Source organism: Sardina pilchardus, chromosome 16 (assembly GCF_963854185.1).
Source record: "Sardina pilchardus chromosome 16, fSarPil1.1, whole genome shotgun sequence".
Lineage (NCBI taxonomy): Eukaryota > Metazoa > Chordata > Actinopteri > Clupeiformes > Clupeidae > Sardina > Sardina pilchardus.
Genome location: NC_085009.1, coordinates 13,865,082 through 13,878,201, shown reverse-complemented (window position 1 = coordinate 13,878,201; position 13,120 = coordinate 13,865,082). Strand labels below are relative to the sequence as shown.

Sequence of the window (13,120 nt, the reverse complement as noted above, 5' to 3'; positions counted from 1 at the left end):
ACAGACACAGACAGAGGGGGTAGAGACAAATGGATCAATAGAATAGAATATACACTTTTTTGATCCCGTGAGGGAAATTTATTTCTCTGCATGTAACCCAATTTAACCAAATTAGTGAACACACACAGCACATAGTGAACACACAGTGAGGTGAATCACGCACTGACCCAGAGCAGTGAGCTGCCTGCCCAACCAGCGGTGCTGGGGGAGCAGTGAGGGGTTAGGTGCCTTGCTCAAGGGCACTTTAGTGGTGGACTGGGTGGGGATTGAACCGGCAACCTTCCAGTTACAAGCCCCAAGCCCTAACCAGTAGGCCACGGCTGCCCAGAGGGAAGGAGGGAGGGAGGAAAGAGGGAGGGAGGGAGGGAGGGAGGGAGGGAGGGAGGGTGTGTGTGTGTGTGTGTGTGTGTGTGTGTGTGTGTGTGTGTGTGTGTGTGTGTGTGTGTGTGTGTGTGTGTGTGTGTGTGTGTGTGTGTGTGTGTGTGTGTGTGTGTGTGTGTGTGTGTGTGTGTGTGTGTGTGTGTGTGTGCGTTTGTGTGTGTGTGTGTGTGTGTGTGTGCGCGCGCGTGCGTGCGTGAGAGAGAGAGAGAATGACGGGGGAGGGGTGAGAGAGTGTCTGTGAGTCTGTGTAGAGAATTAGCAGGGGACGAGAGAGACATGCAGCTGAGAGAGAGAGCACCTACTCCTGCTCAGCTAAATGGATGGAGTATATGACACATGCAAACACAAATAAACCTAAATACTCACTTACTGTGAACATGGCTAAAGTCAAAATTTCAAAATTGCAGCATAGGTTGATATGATTATAATTATTCGTCAACTCGCTTCAAAATATTTTAGCTAAAACTGTGTCCACCACAATCATTAATGCACTTTTAAAAAACACAAACAACACCAAATTCAAAACTTTGCATATGACTGTCACTACAAACACACTAACTAATACTCCATCAAATTTCATCCAAATTAGTCACTGTTTTCTACCTATAACACCAACTTTTTGTTTCTTTTACAAGACACCTAGATTCAAACCTTCGCCATTTCAGTATACTTTTGTATACTTTTTAATATACTATACTCAGAGCAGTGAGCTGCCTGCCCAACCAGCGGCGCTCAGGGAGCAGTCAGGGGTTAGGTGCCTTGCTCAAGGGCACTTCAGCTGTGGACTGGTCAGGGATCGAGCCGGCAATCCTCCGGCTACAAGCCCCAAGCCCTAACCAGTAGGCCACGGTTGCCCAAAGTGTGTGTGTGTGTGTGTGTGTGTGTGTGTGTGTGTGTGTGTGTGTGTGTGTGTGTGTGTGTGTGTGTGTGTGTGTGTGTGTGTGTGTGTGTGTGTGTGTGTGTGTGTGTGTGTGTGTGTGTGTGTGTCTCTCTCTCTCTCTCTCTGTGTCTCTAGAAAGCCGCGCGTGTGTCAATGTGTGTGTGTTAGTTAGGGAGGACCCGAGAAGGGGGGTGACAGAGTGCGTGCGTGTGTCTGTTAGTTGCAACAGAGAGAGAGGCAGAGAAGGACAAAGAGGAGGGGCTGTGTGATTGGGCAAATATGAAATTAAAAATAACTCACTTTCTGTTAACATGGTTAAAATCAAAATTGCAGCATAGCTTGATATGATTATAATCATTCATCAACTCGCTTCAAAATATTTTAGCTAAAACTGTGTCCACCACAATCATTAATGCACTTTTAAAAATCACAAACAACACCAAATTCAAAACTTTGTATATGACTGTCACTACAAACACACTAACTAATACGCCATCAAATTTCATCCAAATTAGTCACTGTTTTCTGCCTATAACACCAACTTTTTGTTTCTTTTATAAGACACCTAGTTTCAAACCTTCGCCATTTCAATATACTTTTGAAATTCAAAAATCTGGTCGCAATACCTCTCGGGCAACCCCTCAAGATCATTTTAGTGCTTAAATGACATGATTTCGATAAACCGTCTAGGAGAAGTATTTCAAAATACATGATGTGCAAAAATCAGAAAATCTCACATAATTCAAATTCTTCTAAGATTCACTATATAGTTTGAATGTAAAACTTGTTCAGAATAATACAACACACATGTCCACCAAATTTGGTTCATTTCCGTGAATGTATGTGTCAACCACAGTAGACGGCGCGCTAGGTGGCGCTGTAGAGTCCCTGAGCCACACCCTAGGCCACAGCTCTGTGTCTGAGTATCAAATGCAATTCTACATATGCCAGCTAAATTGCAAGAGTTTTAGAGCATGCCAAGTTGGTGAAAAATGTTACTGGTAAGATAATTATACTATAATAATAATAAGAAATATAGCCGCAAGCGGCGATGGCGGGCCCGAGCACCTGCAGTGCGGAGACCTGTGACATTTCGGAATCTAACAAAGCAACATGTGCGTGGTGGTGGGCATGTGCATGAGCAACACACATGCCCACCAAATTTGGTCAATTTTCCTGAATGTATGTGTCAACCACAACAGACAACACGCTAGGTGGCGCTATAGAGTCCCTGAGCCACACCCTAGGCCAGAGCTCTATCTGTGACTATCGATAGCAATAACGCACAAGCCCACCAAATTTGGTTCATTTTCGTGAATGAGTGTGTCAACCACAACAGACAATGCGCTAGGTGGCGCTATACAGTCTCTAAGACACCCTTGGCCAAAGCGCTGTCTCTGAATAGCTATAGCAATAACACACATGCCCACCAAATTTGGTTCATTTTCCTGAATGTATGCGTCAACAACAACACACAATCTGCTAGGTGGCGCTATAGTCCCTAAGCCACACTCTAGGCCAGAGCTCTGTTTCTGACTAGCGACAGTAATAACAAACAAGCTCACTAAATTTGATTCATTTTCGTGAATGTATGTCAACCACAACAGGTAACACACTAGGTGGCGCTATAGAGTCCCTAAGCCACACCCTCGGCCAGAGCTCTGTCTCTGAATAGCTATAACAAAACACATGCCCACCAAATTTGGTTCATTTTTGTGAATGTTTGTGTCAACCACAACAGACAATGTGCTAGGTGGCGCTATAGAGTCCTTAAGCCACACCCTAGTCCAGAGCTCTGTCTCTAACTAGCAAAAACAATAACAAACGAGCCCACCAAATTTGGTTAATTTTCGTGAATGTTTGTGTCAACCACAACAGACAATGCTCTAGGTGGCGCTGTATAGTCCCTATGCCACACCCTAGGCCAAAGCTCTGTCTCTGACTAGCCATAGCAATAAGACACAAGTCCACCAAATTTGGTTCATTTTCGTGAATGTTTGTGTCAACCACAACAGATAACATGCTTCTAGGTGGCGCTATAGAGTCCCGAAGCCACACCTTAGGCCAGAGCTCTGTCTCTGACTAGCGATAGCAATAACACACAAGCACACCAAATTTGGTTCATTTTCATCAATGTTTGTGTCAACCACAACAGACTATGTGCTAGGTGGCGCTATAGAGTTCCTAAGCCACACCCTAGGCCAAAGCTCTGTCTCTGACTAGTAGTAGCAATAACACACAAGTCCACCAAATTTGGTTCATTTTCGTGAATGTTTGTGTCAACCACAACAGATAACATGCTGCTAGGTGGCGCTATAGAGTCCCAAAGCCACACCTTAGGCCAGAGCTCTGTCTCTGACTAGCAGAAGCAATTCCACATGTAGCTGCCAAATTACATCCAATTCCTAACCTTCTTTCTGCCTATAACACCAACTTCCTGTTTCTTAATAAAATGCCATAATTCAAACCTTCGCCATTTCAATATACTTCAATAATTCAAAAATCTGGTCGCAATTCCTCTCGGGCAACCCCTCAAGATCATTTTAGTGCTGATATGACATGATTTCGATAAACCGTCTAGGAGAAGTATTTCAAAATACGTGATGTGCAAAAATCATAATCATAATCATAACTCAAATTCCTCTAAGATTCACTATATAGTTTAAATGTAAAACTTGTTCAGAATAATACAACACACATGTCCACCAAATTTGGTTCATTTCCGTGAATGTATGTGTCAACCACAGTAGACGGCGCGCTAGGTGGCGCTATAGAGTCCCTGAGCCACACCCTAGGCCACAGCTCTGTGTCTGAGTATCAAATGCAATTCTACATATGCCAGCTAAATTGCAAGAGTTTTAGAGCATGCCAAGTTGGTGAAAAATGTTACTGGTAAGATAATTATACTATAATAATAATAATAAGAATAATCTGAGCAAAAACAATAGGGCCTTGCACCTCCGGTGCAGCCACTTTCAGTGGCCGCACCTCGGTGCTCGGGCCCTAAATATAGCCGCAAGCGGCGATGGCGGGCCCGAGCACCTGCGGTGCGGAGACCTGTGACATTTCGGAATCTAATAAAGCACCATGTGCATGTTGATGGGCATGTGCTTGAGCAACACACATGCCCACCAAATTTGGTCAATTTTCCTGAATGTATGTGTCAACCACAACAGACGCACTAGGTGGCGCTATAGAGTCCCTAAGGCCACACACCCTAGGCCAGAACTCTAAATCTGACTATCGATAGCAATAACGCACAAGCCCACCAAATTTGGTTCATTTTCGTGAATGTGTGTGTCAACCACAACAGACAAAGCGCTAGGTGGCGCTATAGAGTCCTTCAGCCACACCCTAGGCCAGAGCCCTGTCTCTGACTAGCCAAAGCAACAACACACAAGTCCACCAAATTTGGTTCATTTTCGTGAATGTTTGTGTCAACCACAACAGATAACATGCTGCTAGGTGGCGCTGTAGAGTCCCGAAGCCACACCCTTGGCCAGAGCTCTGTCTCTGACTAGCCATAGCAATAACACACATGCCCACCAAATTTGGTCAATTTTCCTGAATGTATGTGTCAACCACAACAGACAACAAACTAGGTGGCGCTATAGAGTCCCTAAGCCACACCCTAGGCCAGAACTCTAAATCTGACTATGGATAGCAATAACGCACAAGCCCACCAAATTTGGTTCATTTTCGTGAATGTGTGTGTCAACCACAACAGACAATGCGCTAGGTGGCGCTATAGAGTCCTTAAGCCACACCCTAGGCCAGAGCCCTGTCTCTGACTAGCCAAAGCAATAACACACAAGTCCACCAAATTTGGTTCATTTTCGTGAATGTTTGTGTCAACCACAACAGATAACATGCTGCTAGGTGGCGCTGTAGAGTCCCGAAGACACACCCTTGGCCAGAGCTCTGTCTCTGACTAGCCATAGCAATAACACACAAGTCCACCAAATTTGGTTCATTTTCGTTAATGTATGTGTCAACCACAACAGACAATGCACTGCTAGGTGGCGCTATAGAGTCCCTAAGCCACACCTTAGGCCAACGCTCTGTCTCTGAGTAGCAGTAGCAATTCCACATGTAGCTGCCAAATTACATCCAAATTAGTCACTGCTTTCTGCCTATAACACCAACTTCCTGTTTCTTTAATAATACGCCATAATTCAAACCTTCGCCATTTCAATATACTTTTGAAATTCAAAAATCTGGTCGCAATTTCTCTTGGGCAACCCCTCAAGATCATTTTACTGCTGAAATGACATGATTTCGATAAACCGTCTAGGTGAAGTGTTTCAAAATACATGACGTGCAAAAATCATAATCATAATCATAACTCAAATTCTTCTAAGATTCACTGTGTAGTTTCAATGTAAAAGTTGTTCAGATTAATACAACACATATGCCCACCAAATTTGGTTCATTTTCGTGCATTTATATGTCAACCACAAAAGACACCGTGCTAGGTGGCGCTATAGAGTCCCTGAGCCACACCCTTGGCCAGAGCTCTGTCTCTGAGTAGCGTTACCAATTCCACATCTAACTGCTAAATTTCAAGAGTTTTAGAGCATGCCAAGTTGGTGAAAAAAGGCCAAACATGACCTGTAAGAGGAATCCACAGACATAATAATAATAAATATAGCCGCAAGCGGCGATGGCGGGCCCGAGCACCTGCGGTGCGGACCCGTGACATTTCGGAATCTATCAAAGCAACATGTGTGGGTTGGTGTGCATGTGCATGAGCAACACACATGCCCACTAAATGTGGTTAATTTTCGTGAATGTATGTGTCAACCACAACAGACAACACGCTAGGTGGCGCTATAGAGTCCCTAAGCCACACCCTAGGCCTGAGCTCCGTCTCTGACTAGCGATAGCAATACGAAAAAAGTCCACTAAATTTGGTTCATTTTCGTGAATTATGTGTCAACCTCAACAAACTATACACTAGGTGGCGCTATAGAATCCCTAAGCCACACCCTAGGCCAGAGCTCTGTCTCTGACTAGTGATAGCAATAACACACAAGCCCACCAAATTTGGTTCATTTTCTTCAATGTACTGTATGTGTCAACCACAACAAACAATGTGCTAGGTGGCGCTATAGAGTCCCTAAGCCACACCTTGGGCCAAAGCTCTGTCTGACTGGCAGTAGCAATAACACACAAGTCCACCAAATTTGGTTCATTTTCGTGGATGTATGTGTCAACCACAACAGACAACGTGCTGCTAGGTGGCGCTATAGAGTCCTTAAGCCACACCTTAGGCCAGCGCTCTGTCTCAGAGTAGCAGTAGCAATTCCACATGTAGCTGCCAAATTACAACCAAATTAGTCACTGTTTTCTGCCTATAACACCAACTTCCTGTTTCTTTAATAAGACGCCATAATTCAAACCTTCGCCATTTCAATATACTTTTGAAATTCAAAAATCTGGTCGCAATTTCTCTTGGGCAACCCCTCAAGATCATTTTACTGCTGAAAGGACATGATTTCGATAAACCGTCTAGGAGGAGTGTTTCAAAATACATGATGTGCAAAAATCATAATCATAATCATAACTCAAATTCTTCTAATATTTACTATAGAGTATAAATGTAAAAGTTGTTCAGATTAATAGAACACACATGCCCACCAAATCTGGGCCATTTTCGTGAATGCGTGTGTCAACCACAACAGACAGCGTGATAGGTGGCGCTATAGAGTCCCTGAGCCACACCCTAGGCCAGAGCTCAGTCTCTGAGTAGTTTTACCAATTCCACACGTATCTGCCAAAATTCAAGAGTTTTAGAGCATGCCAAGTTGGTGAAAAAGGGCCAAAAGGCCGTGGGACAGGTAAGGAGGAAAAAACTATAATAATAATAATAAATATAGCCGCAAGCGGCGATGGCGGGCCCGAGCACCTGCGGTGCGGAGACCTGTGAAATTTCGGAATCTAACAAAGCAACATGTGCCTGTTGGTGGGCATGTGCATGAGCAACACACATGCCCACCAAATTTGGTCAATTTTCCTGAATGTATGTGTCAACCACAACAGACAACCCACTAAGTGGCGCTATAGAGTCCCTACGCGACACCCTAGGCCAAAGCTCTGTCTCTGACTAGCCATAGCAATAACACACAAGCCCACCAAATTGGGTTCATTTTCGTGAATGTATGTGTCAACCACAACAGACAACGCATTAGGTGGCGCTATACAGTCCCTAAGCCACACCCTAGACCAAAGCTCTGTCTCTGACTAGCCATAGCAATAACACACAAGTCCACCAAATTTGGTTCATTTTCGTGAATGTTTGTGTCAACCACAACAGATAACGTGCTGCAAGGTGGCGCTATAGAGTCCCAAAGCCACACCTTAGGCCAGAGCTCTGTCTCTGACTACCGATTGCAATAACACACAAGCCCACCAAATTTGGTTCATTTTCGTGAATGTATGTGTCAACCACAACAGACAACCCACTAGGTGGCGCTATAGAGTCCCTACGCCACACCCTAGGCCAAAGCTCTGTCTCTGACTAGCCATAGCAATAACACACAAGCCCACCAAATTTGGTTCATTTTCGTGAATGTATGTGTCAACCACAACAGACAACGCACTAGGTGGCGCTATAGAGTCCCTACGCCACACCCTAGACCAAAGCCATACTAGCCATAGCAATAACACACAAGTCCACCAAATTTGGTTCATTTTCGTGAATGTTTGTGTCAACCACAACAGATAACGTGCTGCTAGGTGGCGCTATAGAGTCTCAAAGCCACACCTTAGGCCAGAGCTCTGTCTCTGACTAGCAGAAGCAATTCCACATGTAGCTGCCAAATTACATCCAATTCATAACCTTTTTTCTGCCTATAACACCAACTTCCTGTTTCTTAATAAACGCCATAATTCAAACGTTCGCCATTTCAATATACTTTTGAAATTCAAAAATCTGGTCGCAATTCCTCTCGGGCAACCCCTCAAGATCATTTTAGTGCTTATATGACATGATTTCGATAAACCGTCTAGGAGAAGTGTTTCAAAATACGTGATGTGCAAAAATCATAATCATAATCATAACTCAAATTCTTATAAGATTCACTATATAGTTTCAATGTAAAACTTGTTCAGATTTATACAACACACATGTCCACCAAATTTGGTTCATTTCCGTGAATGTATGTGTCAACCACAATAGACGGCGCGCTAGGTGGCGCTATAGAGTCCCTGAGCCACACCCTAGGCCAGAGGTCTGTCTCTCAGTAGAGGCATCAATTCCACAGGTAGCTGCCAAATTTCAAGAGTTTTAGAGCATGCCAAGTTGCTGAAAAAGGGCAAAACATGTCCGGTAAGAGGAAAATACTATAATAAGAATAATAATAATAAATATAGCCGCAAGCGGCGATGGCGGGCCCGAGCACCTGCGGTGCGGAGACCTGTGAAATTTCGGAATCTAACAAAGCAACATGTGCGTGTTGGTGGGCATGTGCATGAGCAACACACATGCCCAACAAATTTGGTCAATTTTCCTGAATGTATGTGTCAACCACAACAGACAACTCGCTAGGTGGCGCTATAGAGTCCCTAAGCCACACCCTAGGCCAGAGCTCTATCTGTGACTATCGATAGCAATAACGCACAAGCCCACCAAATTTGGTTCATTTTCGTGAATGAGTGTGTCAACCACAACAGACAATGCGCTAGGTGGCGCTATACAGTCTCTAAGACACCCTTGGCCAAAGCGCTGTCTCTGAATAGCTATAGCAATAACACACATGCCCACCAAATTTGGTTCATTTTCCTGAATGTATGTGTCAACCACAACAGACAATGCACTAGGTGGCGCTATAGAGTCCCTAAGCCACACCCGAGGCCAGAGCTCTGTCTCTGAATAACTATAGCAATAACACACATGCCCACCAAATTTGGTTAATTTGGGTGAACGTACACAGACAATGCGCTAGGTGGCGCTATAGAGTCCCTAAGCCACACCCTAGGGCAGAGCTCTATCTCTGACTATCGATAGCAATAACGCACAAGCCCATCAAATTTGGTTCATTTTCGTGAATGTGTGTGTCAACCACAACAAACAATGCGCTAGGTGGCGTTATACAGTCCCGAAGACACCCTTGGCCAGAGTGCTGTCTCTGAATAGCTATAGCAATAACACACATGCCAACCAAATTTGGTTCATTTTTGTGAATGTATGTGTCAACCACAACAGACAATGCACTAGGTGGCGCTATAGAGTCCTTAAGCCACACCCGAGGCCAGAGCTCTGTCTCTGAATAACTATAGCAATAACACACATGCCCATAAAATTTGGTTCATTTTGGTGAATGTACGTGTCAACCACAACAGACAATGCATTAGGTGGCGCTCTAGAGTCCCTAAGCCACACTCTAGGCCAGAGCTCTGTCTCTGACTACCGATAGCAATAACACACAAGCCCACTAAATTTGGTTAATTTTGGTGAATGTTTGTGTCAACCACAACAGACAACGCACTAGGTGGCGCTATAGAGTCCCTACGCCACACCCTCTGCCAAAGCTCTGTCTCTGACTAGCCATAGCAATAACACACAAGTCCACCAAATTTGGTTGATTTTGGTGAATGTACGTGTCAACCACAAAATATGATGTGCTGCTAGGTGGCGCTATAGAGTCCCAAAGCCACACCTTAGGCCAGAGCTCTGTCTCTGACTAGCTGAAGCAATTCCACATGTAGCTGCCAAATTACATCCAATTCATAATCTTTTTTCTGCCTATAACACCAACTTCCTGTTTCTCAATAAAACACCATAATTCAAACCTTCGCCATTTCGATATACTTTTGAAATTCAAAAATCTGGTCGCAATTCCTCTCGGGCAACCCCTCAAGATCTTTTTAGTGCTTATATGACATGATTTCGATAAACCGTCTAGGAGAAGTGTTTCAAAATACATGATGTGCAAAATTCATAATCATAACCATAACTCAAATTCTTCGAATATTTGCTATAGAGTGTAAATGTAAAAATTGTTTAGATTAATACAACACACATGCCCACCAAATCTGGGCCATTTTCGTGAATGCATGTGTCAACCACAACAGACAGCGTGATAGGTGGCGCTATAGAGTCCCTGAGCCACGCCCTAGGCCAAAGCTCTGTCTCTGAGTTTCGATTGCAATTCTACAAATGGCTGCCAAATTACAAGAGTTTTAGAGCATGCCAAGTTGGTGAAAAAAAAAAAACAGGTAAGACGGAAAAAGAATAATAATAATAATAATCTGAGCAGAAACAATAGGGCCTTGCACCTACGGTGCAGCCACTTTCAGTGGCCGCACCTCGGTGCTCGGGCCCTAATAATCTGAGCAAAAACAATAGGGCCTTGCACCTACGGTGCAGCCACTTTCAGTGGCCGCACCTCGGTGCTCGGGCCCTAATAATAATAATCTGAGCAGAAGCAATAGGGCCTTGCACCTACGGTGCAGCCGCTGCTTCAGCGGCCGCACCTCGGTGCTCGGGCCCTAATAATCTGAGCAAAAACAATAGGGCCTTGCACCTACGGTGCAGCCACTTTCAGTGGCCGCACCTCGGTGCTCGGGCCCTAATAATCTGAGCAAAAACAATAGGGCCTTGCACCTACGGTGCAGCCACTTTCAGTGGCCGCACCTCGGTGCTCGGGCCCTAACAAAACAGCAGCGTTCGTCGGAACTGGGACCAAGACGCCTTGATGTTGCCGCCCCCTGTTACGCCCGAGATCTGCTACACAAAGAACATACGATTAAACCCACACAAGTTTACATATTACTTTAAAAACGTTTAACGTGACCTACCGCTCTGCTGTGGTCGGTCATAAGGCCCATGTTCAGCGACTAGCTGCACTCCTAAACCCCAATGTTTGAGTTAGCCCACTGAATGATACAAACGTAGCCAACAACAAACACAATACTTCAATCACCTACCGAGAAGTCGGCGGACACACGGAACCGGCCAGAGGTGAAGCCAATACGGGGAGCGGCTACGACGCTAGCCTTCAACATAAAAGCTAAAACCTTATAGAGAGCCGAAGTCCCGCCCTTCTACTTCCGGTCTATGGGACCTATTTTACGATTTTTAATGCATGGGAGTCAATGGAGAGATAACAATTATTTTTTGGTCCCGTTCGAGTTGGACCGTGCATTTCACATATGATGTGTGGGAATTTAAAAGATAATTTTCCACATTAATAAAGTTCTGTTTTTCGTTAGACTTTAAAAGTTATGTAGGTTTTGTGCGAATCCGTTCAGTGGACTACATCTCTTGTCTCAAGCGATGCACGTCACCAACTAGCAAACGAGAGGCTGGCTAGTTAGCTAGCTACTATGCTAGTTAACGGTTACATCTTGCTGCCAGCTAAGTCACTTAACAGCAGTGTTTGTACAGTCTATGAATGAAATACAACTTATCTGGTGTGTTTAATCCTCTGACTCATGATATTTTCATCGGCAAGGGGGAAGCTCAAATAAGACCAGCGTCATTAAAAAAAAATCCAAAGATAGGTCCCATGGAGGCAAACGGAAGGGGCGGGACTTCGGCTCTCTATAGAGAGCCGAAGTCCCGCCCCTTCCGTTTGCCTCCATGGGACCTATCTTTGGATTTTTTTTTAATGGCAGTCAATGGAGAAATATAAATTATTTTCTGGTCCCGATTGTCTTGTGCCTTGAATTACCCATATGATGTTTGTCAATTTTAATGACAATTTTTCATGTAAAGACATTTGAAAAGTATGTCGTAACTAGTGAATTACAACATTGTGAAAGATCGTGTTTCCAACGACTACAAACACATCAGTCGCGTTAGTGACGTTAGACCAATTCACAGCCACGGGAGCCAGCAACAGATCTTATTTGAGCTTACCCCTTGCCGATGAAAATATCATGAGTCAGAGGATTAAACACACCAGATAAGTTGTATTTCATTCATAGACTGTACAAGGACTACTGTTAAGTGACTTAACTGGCAGCAAGATGTAACGTTACCTAGCATAATAGCTAGCTAGCTAACTAGCCAGCCTCTCGCTCCATTAGTTGGTGACGTGTATGGTTTGAGACGAGACTTGTAGTCCACTGAACGGATTCACACAAAACTTACATAACTTTTAAAGTCTAGCGAACAACAGAACTTTATTAATGTGAAAAATTATCTTTTAAATTCCCACACATCATATGTGAAATGCACGGTCCAATTCGAACGGGACCAAAAAATAATTGTTATCTCTCCATTGACTCCCATGCATAAAAAATCGTGAAATAGGTCCCATAGACCGGAAGTAGAAGGGCGTGACTTCGGCTCTCTATAGCCGCTCCCACGCACTGATTGGCTCACCTCCAATTTCCCAGAGCCACTCAGAAGGGCACTGCTGAGCTGTCTAAAGGGGCGTGGACCTAGTCCTGCTACATTCACAACACAGCCGACGTCTGATTGCAGATCGCGGCGGTAACAGAGAGCGGCAACATCAAGGCATCTTGGTTCAAGTTACGAACGCTGCTGTTTTGTTTTGTTTGATTTTGTGTTGTTTCATTCTGTTTGTCGTATTGGCTAAGTGTTAGCCTCTGTAAGAGTATGTGTTTAGTGACCTGAATGTTTTATTCATGAACTGACCGACTCGAGTGTATGTGTATTGTTTGTAATAGGCCTAGTGGCTCACTCATGGATCCCCCCGTCTCTATCCTGGACAGGAGCTGCAAACTGACTGGGTGATGGGCTATTTCGGTGGTGGTGTGCCTTCACGTTTCCCGCTGTGGTGTCTCGGAGTATTTGATGCTGACATGTTCACGTGTGGTGTGTCGTGAGATGTGTCTGTTATACTCCTCAGCCCTGGGTAAGCTCCAGCCCTGTTCCTGGCTCTCCCT

The 13,120-nt window shown here is 44.5% G+C and overlaps 1 long non-coding RNA gene across 1 annotated transcript; it reads right to left on the bottom strand.

Annotated features, from left to right (window-relative positions):
• Positions 1–10,928: 10,928 nt before the first annotated feature.
• Positions 10,929–11,248, bottom strand: LOC134059738 (uncharacterized). Its single transcript, XR_009935069.1, has 3 exons — positions 11,192–11,248; positions 11,063–11,113; positions 10,929–10,988 (listed from the first exon to the last, which is right to left on the bottom strand). It is a non-coding gene; the product is annotated as an uncharacterized LOC134059738 (long non-coding RNA).
• Between the last annotated feature and the right edge of the window lie 1,872 nt (positions 11,249–13,120).